A 13,973-nucleotide genomic window follows, 5' to 3' on the forward strand; every position below is an offset into this window, starting at 1 on the left:
TCAATAGTCACCCAAATCTTTCCATAAATACGTCCCCAGATCTTCGCTTAACTCATTCAAACTGTATCCATGTCTTCAGTAAGGCTGCACAGACTTCTTAGTGTGGTTTAGGACACAGTTTGGTGTCCAAATCTTGCTTCTTTAGTTTAGCACTGGACCCAAACTTACTAACAAACACTAGATGTCAATAGTCACCCAAATCTTTTCCATAAATACATCCTTTCCAGTCAAAACACATCCTAAAAGTCAATAGTCACCCGAACCTTTTCTGCAAATACCTCTCCAAACCTACTCAGAGCACACTCAAACTACATCATTCAGGGCACGCAGACTTGTTTATGTTATTTAGAACACAGTACGACTTACTGTAAACTATATAATTGAAGAAAACTTCACCATGTAGCTGAACACTGTACAGTGTAGAGGAAGCCATTCTACACTGTTAAAAAGATGAAACAAATGGTTCTATATAGAACCATAAACATTCAAAAAATGGTTCTATATAGAACCATAAACACAAAGAATCCTTTGCAATAATAAAGGGCCCTTTACATCGTGAAAGGTTTCTTCAGACTGAATCTGCTGTATATGGTTCTATATAGAACTTTTTTTAAAAAGGGTTCTATATAGCAACAAAAACGGTTCTTCTATTTTTACTATGTCAAGCTTGCAATAATTGAAGAACCCTTTCTGGTGCTATATAGAACCCTTTTCAAAAAGGTTTTATATAGAACCATCTAAAGCACCTTCTCCATTAATGTGAAGAACCTTTCATGATGCAAAGATGCATCATGATGCATATCTATAATCATGCAAAGCATTCTTTTAATAGTTCATGGTTCTATATAGAACCATTTTCTTTACTAAAGAACCCTTGAAGAACCACCTTTTTTAAGAGTGTAGACAGCAGGTGTGATGCTGCAATTGTCACATGCATGCATGTCAGGCCGGCATACAGATGTTACAGTGTACATTCTTGATTTTGGTTGTTTCGCAAGTGTTAATCTTGAATTTTCTAACTGAAGAGACAAATTTGAAAATAGAAACAACAGAAAGCCTGAAGTGCATCTAGTTCTCAGTCTGCAGTGTTCTACCACACAGTGAAGCTTAGTTCAAGTTTATAGCTCAAAGTAAGTCATACTGTGTCCTAAACCACACTGACAAGTCTGTCTGCCCTTAATGAAGACCTGGACGCAGTTTAGGTGGGTTCAGAGATGTTTATGGGACGTATTTACAGAAAAGATTTGGTGATTACTGAAATAGCGTTTGTTAACGTTAGTTGTGACGTTAGCCTTTTTAGCTCCAGTTCTGAACTAAGTAAGCAAAATTTGAACACCAGTCATGTTTTGGTCGATACTGACGCAGCATATTAACATTAGCTTGAAAAATGCTGGGGAGGGGAGGCGACACAGGAGAGAACAGAGGTTCAATAACATTTGAAATCAAAGAACGAAACCGAAATCAATAACTAGAGCACCAGAAAGTAATAAATGACTTGAAACAATAGCCAGGAAACCGCACACATCTGAAGATTGCTCATACGATAAGTGAACAAAATATGTAACCCCATGTCTGCGTTTCAGCTGTACCGACATTTACCACCTCTGGCTGAAAGATTCAGACTCCGAGTGGTGACGCCTGCTGTGTGAGCACAGATTCACACGATAAGAAGCAAGCAAAGACGTCTACATGTGGCATTGAGATTTACACCTTATCTTTATGAGGCCTGCCTTCTAGCAAGAGTGAATCTAAAAGGCAGACGAGGGGACGCTGAATTGAACCTGCTGCTTTTTGCAAATCTGCAAAATGTGGCTGCACAACATATCATTTGTTAAACATTACTGTAACACTGTCTTTTGCAATACTGTTATATTTTACCAATCACAGTGTTTTTACTGTGTTGTGAGCATCCTGACCAATCACAGTCACAGATACACCGATCAAGCACAACATTATGACCACCTCCTTGTTTCTACACTCATTGTCCATTTTATCAGCTCCACTTACTATATAGGTGCACTTTGTAGTTCTACAGTTACAGACTGTAGTCCATCTGTTTCTCTGCATGCTTTGTTAGCCCCCTTTTATCCTGTTCTTCAGTGGTCAGGACCCCCATGGACCCTCACAGAGCAGGTACTATTTGGGTGGGGGATCATTCTCAGCACTGCAGTAACACTGATGTGGTGGTGGTGTGTTAGTGTGTGTTCAGATCAGACACAGCAGTGCTGCTGGAGTTTTTAAACACTGTGTCCACTCACTGTCCACTCTATTAGACACTCCTACCTTGTCAGTCCACCTTGTAGATGTAAAGTCAGAGACGATAGCTCATCTGCTGCTGCACAGTTTGTGTTGGTCATCCTCTAGTCCTTCATCAGTGGTCACAGGACGCTGTTGGCTGGATATTTTTGGTTGGTGGACTATTCTCAGTCCAGTAGTGACACTGAAGTGTTTAAAAACTGATCCACTCAGACCAGCGCAACACACAGAAACAGATGGACTACAGTCTGTAATTGCAGAACTACAAAGTGCACCTATACAGTAAGTGGAGCTGATAAAATGGACAATGAGCGTAGAAACAAGGAGGTGGTCATTATGTTATGCCTGATCGGTGTAAGTTTCTATGGATGATTTGATGTGTCAAGGTATTCATATAACCCAAAAGAAATAAATTATTTTGGTCAAAATAATGCATATGCATTTAATATATTGATATATTGCAATATGTAGAAATATAACCACAATGCTAGTACTCTGCCTATACTATTGCACAGCCTTCATCTGCATTGCGATTAGACCTAATCACTTTTTTTACTTAAAAGCTCAAATTTCTTGCTTTGCAACAATAAATGGCATCAGTCTTGTTGAAACCGTAACAATTCTTTCTGACCGTCAAAATAACATAATTATTGTCTTCCCAGGTGGTTGCTAAGGTGAGGCTAGGCTATGACTACTGTATCCCAGGTGGTTGCTAAGGTGTGGCTAGCCTATGACTACTGTACCCCAGGTGGTTGCTAAAGTGTGGCTAGCCTATGACTACTGTATCCCAGGTGGTTGCTAAGGTGTGGCTAGGCTATGACTACTGTATCCCAGGTGGTTGCTAAGGTGTGGCTAGGCTATGACTACTGTATCCCAGGTGGTTGCTAAGGTGTGGCTAGACTATGACTACTGTATCCCAGGTGGTTGCTAAGGTGTGGCTAGGCTATGACTACTGTATCCCAGGTGGTTGCTAAGGTGTGGCTAGCCTATGACTACTGTATGCCAGGTGGTTGCTAAGGTGTGGCTAGGCTATGACTACTGTATCCCAGGTGGTTGCTAAGGTGTGCAAACTATTTTTATTTATTGTTGTTTTTTTGGTTTTAGTTTTAGCCAAGAATTCTCATTTCGGTGCATCACTAAACTTCCAGCACTTGTTAGCCACATTAGCCTTGTAGCTCCAGGGCAAAACTAAAGAAAGAAGCTTCAGATACCAAACATGTCCTGGCTGATCGACTACATCTAGGATAAAGAGAAACTGTCTAAAACTGAACTATTCCTTTAACCTCAGGCCCAATGAGCTCACTGAACTTCACTGGGCATTTGCTGCTTAGCAAAATACAACCGAAGCATTCACCCAAAGAAAGAAGCTTTTCAGTTAAGGTCAGTTGTCACTGTCAGGCTGTAGATGCCAAACAATGTCTGTTCCACCACCTGTGATCAGTGACAGATGCCGACAAAAGCCCTAAAATACTAACAGGTGTATTCACATATGCACGACTCTGCTATACATATGGAGAGTATTAGGTCCTGTCAATCATCCAAAGCTGCACCAGGCTTACTGTACAGTGCAAGAATCCTTTCCATCCAATCTTTTCAATGAAAATATTTTTTGACAGAAAAATAAAAAAAAGAAAGTAATACATTCTGTTTAAAGCACATTTAAAACACTGACCAAATGACAGAACAGTTCATCAGAACATGAGCTCGTGGTCCAATAACACTAAACTGAATATTACAGGAAGGAGCAGCACAATAGATCGCTTGTTAAGTTTAATACTCGCCTTTGCAACAATGATATTGCATACAGAGCGTAATATGCAAATGAGCCCTAAACCGATTACAATTTTTTTTTAATGGGCGCCAAGAATTTTAACCAATCACAGATGACCCACATGAGTATCTGTGGGAGCTAATATAAACACAGGCTTTAGCACAAATCATTTTAGTTAAAACTACCGCTTGCCAAGTGTTCACTAATGTGTTTCTAAAGTTAACATGAATGGAAAATCATGACTTACTGAAACATCACCTACGATTTTTTCTCCTTCTCTCTTTCTGGCTGCAGTCTGTCACAATTTTGAGTAAGTATCAAGAAATAGTGCCTTAGTGTTTCAAAATACTGACTAAATATGTCAAAATAATGACATTATGTCATAATAATGACTTATTTTTCTAAATATTGGCTTACAAAAATAAAAATACTGCAATATTTTCTCAAAACATATGTTAAAATAATGACTTAGTATATCGTAACTAGTACTAGTATCTTGAAATAAATTTTATTTCAACGGAAACATGGTATCTCTCTCAAAATCTTGAAAAAATAAGTCAATATTTTGAGAAAATTTGTCTTTTTTATTAATATTAAGTCAATATTCAGAAAATAAGTAATTATTTCAAGAAACTGCATCAGTATTTTGAGAAAATAAGTCACTATTTTGAGACATTAAGTCAACATGTTGAGAAAATATGCATTTACTTCATGATATTACATCAATATTTTGACACACTAAAGTGAAAAACAGTCCTCTACCTTGAGGAATGGGCTTCTATATGTGGAAGGGCGAGGTGAAACACGATACTATTGGTTGATATTATTCTTCCCCACCTGCATAGTAACATAGTTCTAGACATGAGGTATTACATTTTATTGAAAGATTACAAGAAAACAAGAATTTAGTCGTTTAAATGGTGTAGTATGATAAATCATACTTAATATGTGCAGGAAGATTAACTAGAAAGATAAAAATGGTGAATTTTGGGTTGACTTTTATATATTGCAAGTCACAGCACAGTAATTTGTCCATATCTTGCTGCCCTATTAAAAGAGTGGGTCATGCATTCATGTGGAAAGTCATGAGGACTGCATCAGGAATGTGTTTATGTTTTTAAGTAGTAGCGCCAAAGTGAAGTGACTCAGTGCGGAGCTCAGATATGTCAAAGCCTCAAAACCTAACAGAACCTGTCAAACACACAGAAGAGTCTTGTGTACACAGTCCTGGGCTATGAATCATCTATATCAGCAGTATATCCGTATTAGGATTACATAAAGGGCTGGCAATGGTAGTTATTTGAGGAATCAAGTAATCCATTGACTGCTTTGACAACAAATCATTTTTTTCTTCCTCTTCTTCTTTTTTAAATGCTAAACAATAAAAAATGGGCTTAACTGAACAATAACATGCTATGCAAGAGGGTTGGGTAATATAGCAATTATATGGTTCACCACAGTTTCTAAAAACAGCTGCTATTTCAAAATCATGATATCAATTTTTATTCCATGTGTGGATAAGAAAACAAACACATTCCACCTATTTATATTCTAGAGGGGTCACTGATTGGTGGTGTGGAAGCTCACCAATAGGGTGCTGAGAGAAAGACTGGAAAAATCAGAGATGGGAAAAAGTCTTAGAACTACTAAGCATGAAGGGTCAGCGGCGGCTAAGAGCTCCAACAGAGCAGGTTAATGAGGAGCCTGGCCACTTCCTATTTCCCCTGTTACATCAAAAACAGGACTGCAAAATGCCAGAGGGCGCCCACGAGCGAGTCTTCAATAAATGGGGCTAAATGGCTAAAAATGAAAAGCTAAAATAGTTTCTAATCACTCGCCCAGAACTTTCCCTTAATTTCAGACAGTAGAAGGATGGATTTCACTAAAAAAGCAAAGACAACTCACCTGCATGTTTCCTTTTGGACAGCAGGACGCTAACATTACTGCTACTGAGTGCTGATTGGTTGGCGAGCGGAGCAGCTCATTGGCTGTTCGCGCTCACCGATGTCATGAACATATATGAGGCGCTGTTTTAAACTCCTATAAGTCGAGTTTAAAAGCTCTTAAAAATGTAACAGCAGTGTTGAAATGCTTTATGCAGTTCTCTATTCAGGATATGAATACATTCTTTTATATTAAAAATGTTTAAGCATTTATAAACCCCATCTTAACCCATTCATTTTGGACTCTCTTGGGAGCGCCCTCTAGTGTTTGCGTTAGCCCCCTAGCCCTCTCACTAGCTTAGCCAAAACAGGTTTGATTTTGGCTTTCTGTCACTCCAACACCAGTCACTCCACTTTCATTCGCTCAGACATTAGTTTTTCTCATTTACACTACTGTTCAACAGTAACACTACAAACCAGTCATTACACAAATTCATTGAGAATGTAAATTTAAACTTTTTAAATCAAATAACTGATTACTCAATTGCAATTGAGTAATTGTGACATCCCTAGTCAAAGGACAATATAGATACTTTTCACAGAATCAATTATAGCCTTGATAGTGCTGTCCCTGTTGCCACACTGGTAGAAAATAAACCGAATAAGTTTCTCTTAAAAGCAATAGGAGGAGTAAACAGAACAAAAACAAGCTGATCAGGTTTGTATGACATTCCTTTAGCATAAAGTAGCAGCACTCAGAAAGCATGGACTTATTAACTTTATTAATGTTAAAATTAAATAGAATCTAACTATTATTAAATTAAATATCTACCACAATACTGAACGTCTTCATTATCACCCAGCACTATGTGTGCCCGTTCACTGAGAAGAGGGACTGCCGAAGTACATCTGTATCTATTTAAATCGTTACATTAAAGCTTGATTATATTTTCAGCCTGCAAATGTTTTTGCCCAGCACAGGAAACACGTTACACCCCTGCAGTTGACAATACAAAAAAACCACCTGTGCACATCTCACAGGAGGCAAACCACAAACACCTCCACCCTCACCGGTTAACTTTATCACACCCACCCAACCTCTGATGAATCAGGAAAATTGCATCTAGATTTATGCAGCGATACAAGATCATGTTTGTCTGTTTTCCAGTATAGGTTCAATGACGTCAAACGCCATGAAATATTACATTATGGATGTTTCTGTGATTGCACCAAGTGAACTGTGAGCTACAGACAAATAAAGCCTGATTCTGATTGCTCTGAATGAATGCTCTCCGGTGCAGAGCTCTAAACCACTTGACTTTTGCAAGCTGACAACAAGGGTTTATAACTGAGCCTCTGCTCAGAGTCACTGCTGTTCCTCTTACTTAAAGGGGAATTACAAACTTTCTCTAAAATCTACAGGTTAAGAGTCGTTCAAAGTGGTGTGGTCTGAAATGCTTGGCTCTAGAGATATAAATACACCTTATATATAGAAGAAATATACCTCACGTTATACATTACATGAAATATATAAACATGTATGAATACACTGCCTTTTTCTACAATGAACCATTTTATATTAAACCATTCTCAATTATTCTGTATGCATCAACTGAATTATGCAGAAATTTTGAAAAATTGGTGGAATTCCCCTTTCAGAGTTCAAATTTGATATAATTTGGGGAGCACATTATTTGATTAATCTATTAAAGAGGAATTCCACACATTTAAAAAAAAAAATCCAGCATAATTCAATCACTGAGATGTAAACAGAGTCATTCAGAGTGGTTTGGTGTGAAATGGTTGATTGTAGAGACTCAGATTTCTTTACAGTGGTGGTGATAGGAACCAGGCGTCGCCATGACTACAACACAAATATAGACATTTTATTTACTATCCAAAACCACCAGTGAACCCACACGTGTCTATTGAGTGTTCATATGGAATGTTAACGATGGTAAAAGAGTGGAAATCTTAAAATAAGAACTATTCCCTACAATGCGCTTCACATACCTCTTCACTATGAAGGGATTAAAAAAAGTGTCATAACTTTTTGTTGTGTAGCTTTTAGAGGCATTAAACGCTTCAGACGTCTGGTTCCTATCACCACCACTGTGAACAATTCTGACTCTAGAATGGGCTCTAAATTGCTTTGCATACATCTTACAACTTCAATACACAGAAATTTTGTAAAATCGATGGAATTCTCCTTTGTGGCATGATAGCACTGTGAAAATATCCAACAACATATCCATACCAGAGTCCACCCAACAGACGAGTGGGCAGAACTTCCCCATGAAGCGCTTCTCAAATGAAGAAGCATTTCCAAGCAAAACAAGCCAACACAGGCAAAGTACAGATCCACGAAAATATCAAAATTAAGCAAAATCCACAAGTCTAGCAATTCTAAGCAACATTCACGTTGTAATTAGCGGCTATATGGGTGTATGACCGATGGTCCCACCAACATGACCAATATGACCTTCTACTTGCTTGTGAGTGGTGACAGCGAGCCTCCACAGCTCTGCTGAGGCTGAAGCTGAAGCTCAGTGTAAGTGGTGTATGTAAGTACTATGAAGATGAGCTGATATGAGTCTTATTTCCTTCGCACGTCTTATTAATTTACAGTATTAAGAGGTTTATAAACAGTTTGAACAGGTGTGGAGCTGCTCCTGTACGGTACTAAGAGCATTACGAGCACAAAGCTGAGACTCACCCAAACTTTCTCTTCTTCCCACTCACACGGATGAGGCTCCGCCAGACGCCTTTCACATGGTCCCCCTATCGCTCTCTCTCTCGCGCGCTCTCTTTCTCTTTGTATTTGTCTCTTTATCTCTCTTTCTGCGGGTCGCACAGCCTGGAGAGCGCGTGTGGCTGTATGTGAAGCCTTCGTCCTGCTACAGCGGTGAGAAGCAGCTGTGCGTCTCCCTCTGTGAGGAGTTGTGGCCGTAAAGCTGAGCTCTTCTCTGCGGCTTTTAGCGCAGCAGCGTCTTCACACCGCTAACAGTGTTGACACTCGGGGGTGACGTCACCACTGCCATGCAAGGGGTGGGGGGTGGGGGGTGTGCATTCAGCTTTTTATATATATTTTTTCAAGAGCCCAAATGATTGTAATTATTTAATTATTTCAGATTAATATGCAAAAAAGTAGTATATATATATATATATATATATATATATATATACTCTTTAAAAAGATGGTTCTTTGTTCTTTAAGAGAGAGATGGTTCTTTAAGGGGTTCATTAGTAAAGAAAAGGGCTCTATAAAGAACCATGAACACTCAAAAAACCCTTTGCATGATTAAGGGGTTCTTTGCATTATGAAAGGATTTTTCAGACGGATGTAGAATGTGCTGTAGATGGTTCTTTATAGAGATGGGGTTCTATATGGCACCCAAAAGGGTTCTTCAACTGTTACAAGCTTTGCAGCTGCTTGACCGTGGATCCCATGTCGTGAATTTCATGAACCTCCTGATGCTCAGTTATTTTGCTGATGTTGCTTCCAGAGACAATTTGGAGCTTTTTTGTGAGTGATTCAACAGAGGCTAGGCACTGTGTGCTTCAGCACTCGGCGGCCTACTCTGAGGTACTCAGAGGTGGCATCCTATGACAGTGCCATGTTTAAAGTCACTGAGCTCATCAGTGCGACCCTCTACTGCCAGTGTCTGTCTGTCAGGACTGGAAGGCTATGTGCTTGATTTGATTCACCTGTTAGCAGCGAGTGTGGCTGAAACACCTGAACTCAATAATTAGGAGGAGTGTTCCCAATGCTTGATGACTTGCTTGATTATTTAGTCAGTTACTCAGCTCTTGCAATGTGTACATGCTTGCATATTGCTGTTTTTGAAATTGTTATTTTAATATTTATGTGTGTACATATATATTTATTTATGTGTATATATATATATATATATATATATGTACACATATATATACACACACACACACAAAAGGCAGCCTTTCTCAGACAGCACTTAATCTGTAATATAGCGCTTTTAGCCCAAAGGAGTTGGCAAGAAATTATGAATTATCAGGTTGTCACAGGCTGCTCACGCATCTCTGCTGAGCAGGCCGTAATCTCAGCGTAAGGTTTAAAAATAACCATGACTGATTCTCCGAGTGGCACTGACATCAAAGTCCTCTTTACAGCAGAAAATGAATTATGAAAACCTTAAAATCTGCAGAGGGAGAATGTCTCAATATCACATCCACTGGCACATACAGTAGCTGTGGAGACCCATATCAGAGGAATCCAGGGTGAAATAAAGGCCTGCTGGTGTAAAGACTTTCTAGAATTATTTTCTACGACTCATTATTGACTGGAAAAGGAAAGTAAGATTACACGTTACCAACAGCGCAGCCAGAAAGAAAATCATTTATTGGTTTTTAAGAGAGATTAAAGGGCCAATAGCCTGCTTTATTAATTTATTTATTTGTTTATTTATTTTTACCTGAGCTCTTATAACGTGTGTGGATTTATGTACCAATAATATTCATACTTTATTATTGATAAGTGACCGCTTTCCAAACTCTTAATGCCTCAGAATTAAACAGGCTACCATGCCTTTAAGATGGATATATGTATATAAGACTTTGCTCTGATTGGCTACCATGTATGGAGTCTCGTTCACAAAGCAGTCCAGGCTGAAACACTCCTTATGACTTCAGTGTGAGTGGGTGGGGCTGAACTGCTGTATGCTGAATAGTTGGACGGATGTAAATGCGAGGGTTTTTGTGACATCACAAATACATTACAGTAAATTCAAAACACAGTGTCCATGTATGGACTGTGTAGACTGAAGAGTGAATGGTGTGAATCTTTAACAATGTTTACACACACATCAATCTCTCATTTAAAAAAGTGAGGAGAAATCAGTTTTCCATGTTGCAGACTCTTTAAAATGCAAGAAGTTCCCCCAAAGCAAGGGGCAAAAAGCTCCCACATTCAGTTTACTGCGCTAAAATTACTGTATATCATTTGCACATATTAAATATTATTGTTTATTTTTTCTGTTTTACACCGTAGGTGTTTCTGTTTCACTGTGATTTCGCTGTAGCTTATCATAAAGAAGTGGAATCATTACACAAAGTTTATACAACCTCTGCATACTATAACGGCTCTTGGATGAATGAAGAACCTTGACATTATGTGAAGGTTCTTTACACCTTCAAACTCACCCATCTCATTTACAAACACGGTTCTTTAGAGACCTAAAGCGGTTCTTCTATGGCATTGCTTAAAGAACCCCTTTTTTTAAAGAATGTTAAGATGTAAATTGATCAAGGCCATTAATTTGAAGTGAAGATTAGATTGGCATAAATACATACAGTTGTGTGAGAAAGTTTGCGCACTCTTGGTCAATGTCCATGTTGTTGTTGATTTTGTAAGTGAAAATCATGATTACTGCTAAATTTCAATAAAGTATCTATCTATCTATCTATCTATCTATCTATCTATCTATCTATCTATCTATCTATCTATCTATTGATTTGTTTATGTGTGTATGTATGTATGTATGTATGTATGTATCTATCTATCAATTTATTGATTTGTTTATGTATCTATCTATCTATCTATCTATCTATCTATCTATCTATCTATCTATATACTGCACAATTACTTTTCATTTATAATGTTTAATATTGGCAAAAACATAAAATGTACCCCGTGTGAAAGTAATGGTGCATTTTATATTTAATGGTTTATTTTTTCCAAAATGTTAAACCCAGCAAATAAATGAAATTGTGTGCTAGAATTAGCAGAAAATTACATATTTAAGTTTGTAAAGTCAGTTCAAACTTGAACTGAACACACTTTACCTGACTGAACAGGTAAAAGTAAGTTGTTTCTAATAAAGTGGACAGTGAGACAGATAAAACTTTACTGTTCTCTCAGAACACTCAATTCAATACAGAGCTCAAATACCGTACTGTTTTGGTATAGATTTCTTTTAAATATCAATAAACGATTGCTGTTCAAAAAAATCTTTTGAAATGAACTTACAGAGAAAGGTAAGAACGTTTTTGTTCTCTCCTGTAAAGTATCTTTGAGATATTATTTAATGATTCACCTTATTAACACCTTCATGCCTCTTTCACGACTGATGGGAAGCAGACTGAAAGTCGTTAAAGAGGTGGATCACTGTGGAGCAGCAGAACTGTTTCCTGACAAAATTTCGTGATAAAGTGTGACAGCTGAAGGTTCTCTTTGCTTCCTTGTGTCATACAGAGAAACATGGACATTCTTTCTCAAAGTATATGTTATTAATGGTTTTGGCTGAGACATATGGTTCTAGAAAGAACATTTAATTGGTATAGAACCTTTATGTGGGTGTTTTAAAGGGACTGTATCATGGAAAACTAATTTTTTAACTGTAATGTTTATGCACCCCTGATCAGATGACATGTTTTACATATATTTGTGTACAAATAAGTGAACACATCTTCTACAGAGACACACTTCTGCACATTTTAATACAAAATTACCATTTATTTGCTGAACTTAACATATTGGGGGACAAATATAACGCATAAAATGTGGCCTGTGCAAAAGGTATGGACCCACTTTCAATGTTTGCCAAAAGAAAAAATAATGTGTTTTATTATTATTATTTCAACCTCAGATTCCTTGGCCTTCATTTTCTGTGAAGAACATATAAAATAACCCATTTTCAGTGTCTTCACTCCCCCCACACATTCATATTACACATGTGGTGTTGGGTGAACCAGTGGGGAGTAAAAGTGTGGAGGTGCTGTGTCCTTCACTCTGTTCTCCTCCTACATGGCCTGCTGTTAGTGTGTGTGTGTGTGTGTGTGTGTGTGTCTGTGTGTGTATGTGTTTGCTGCTGACTGGCTACAGCTGCTAGAGGAGAACCCGACGCTGGACACTTGTGACATTTTAAACATCTGGTATTTTTACATAAATTGTTGTGGCTGTATTGGTTTAAAAGACCAATAATGCAGTGGGTCAACCAGACCACTGAGTAACAAACACATCAACACCACACAAGGGTTAAGTGTGTTCTCTGTAGAGGGTGTGTTAACTTATATTCACTCAGAAAATCAACAAAACATGTCATTTGACCAGATACTTTGTACGATTGTATCAGTGTTAAAGACACAGTAACCGAAACAGCCTGTGGATGAAGAGAGGTCGTAAAATGGTTGTGTAAAAATGAATTATGACTGTTTAAGGTTTATGAACGCACACAAACTCAGCTTTAGTTCAGTTTGACCACCATTCAAATGTCGCCAGGGCCGCACACAGAGACTCTGCAGGCTGGCCGGCGCCCCAGTCACTGTAACCGCTGGAGACATCACAGTGTGAAAGACGGGAAAATCCATACTGGACTCCATTTCATTTTAAACGTCTAGTTTAGGCACACTAATGCATTCTGGTCCTTCAAGGGTTCTTTAGCAAAGGCAATGGTTCCATGGTTCCATGGTTCCAAGGACCATTTCATGGTTGAATGGTTCTTTGCATGGTTTGATAGAGAATGTGTTGTGTGTATATAAATATACTCCAAAATAGTAACTTCACAGGAGAGGGCAAAAACACTCTTACTTTTCAATGTAAGTTAATGTAAAAAGGTTTTATTCCAAGTGATTTTAGTGCGTTTCTATTGGTTCATTCATCATGAAATTTTCACACAACATAAGACAGCTAGTGTGTTGAAATGATGTACAAAATTAAAAACTGACAAAAATGGAGACACATAGTTTTCTTTGGACAGCAACAACATGTATGTATATATATATATATACTTAATTTTGTACATCATTTCAACACACACACACACACACACACACCCATATATATATATATATATATATATATATATATATATAGGGGTTCTGTTACCATAACAGTGTCAAGCTTGAAACAACAACAGAACCCTTTTTGGTGCTATATGGAATGACGTTCAAAAAGAACCATATACAACACATTCTCCAGCAATCTGAAGAACGGTTTCACCATGCAAAGAACCATTTAGCATGAAATAGAACTCATGGCTCTAAACAGAACCATTTCCTTTATGAGCTGCACAGATATGTTCTATAAA

General features: G+C 37.9%; 1 protein-coding gene across 1 annotated transcript in view; it reads right to left on the bottom strand.

Moving 5' to 3' along the window:
• Positions 1-8,903, bottom strand: part of bach2a (BTB and CNC homology 1, basic leucine zipper transcription factor 2a) — a 43,093-nt gene extending 34,190 nt beyond the window's left edge. Inside the window, 1 exon segment of the mRNA XM_036593451.1 lies at positions 8,627-8,903. The gene's annotated coding sequence lies outside the window, so the exon portion shown is untranslated.
• Positions 8,904-13,973: the final 5,070 nt, after the last annotated feature.

This window comes from Colossoma macropomum, unplaced genomic scaffold, assembly GCF_904425465.1.
Source record: "Colossoma macropomum unplaced genomic scaffold, Colossoma_macropomum, whole genome shotgun sequence".
Lineage (NCBI taxonomy): Eukaryota > Metazoa > Chordata > Actinopteri > Characiformes > Serrasalmidae > Colossoma > Colossoma macropomum.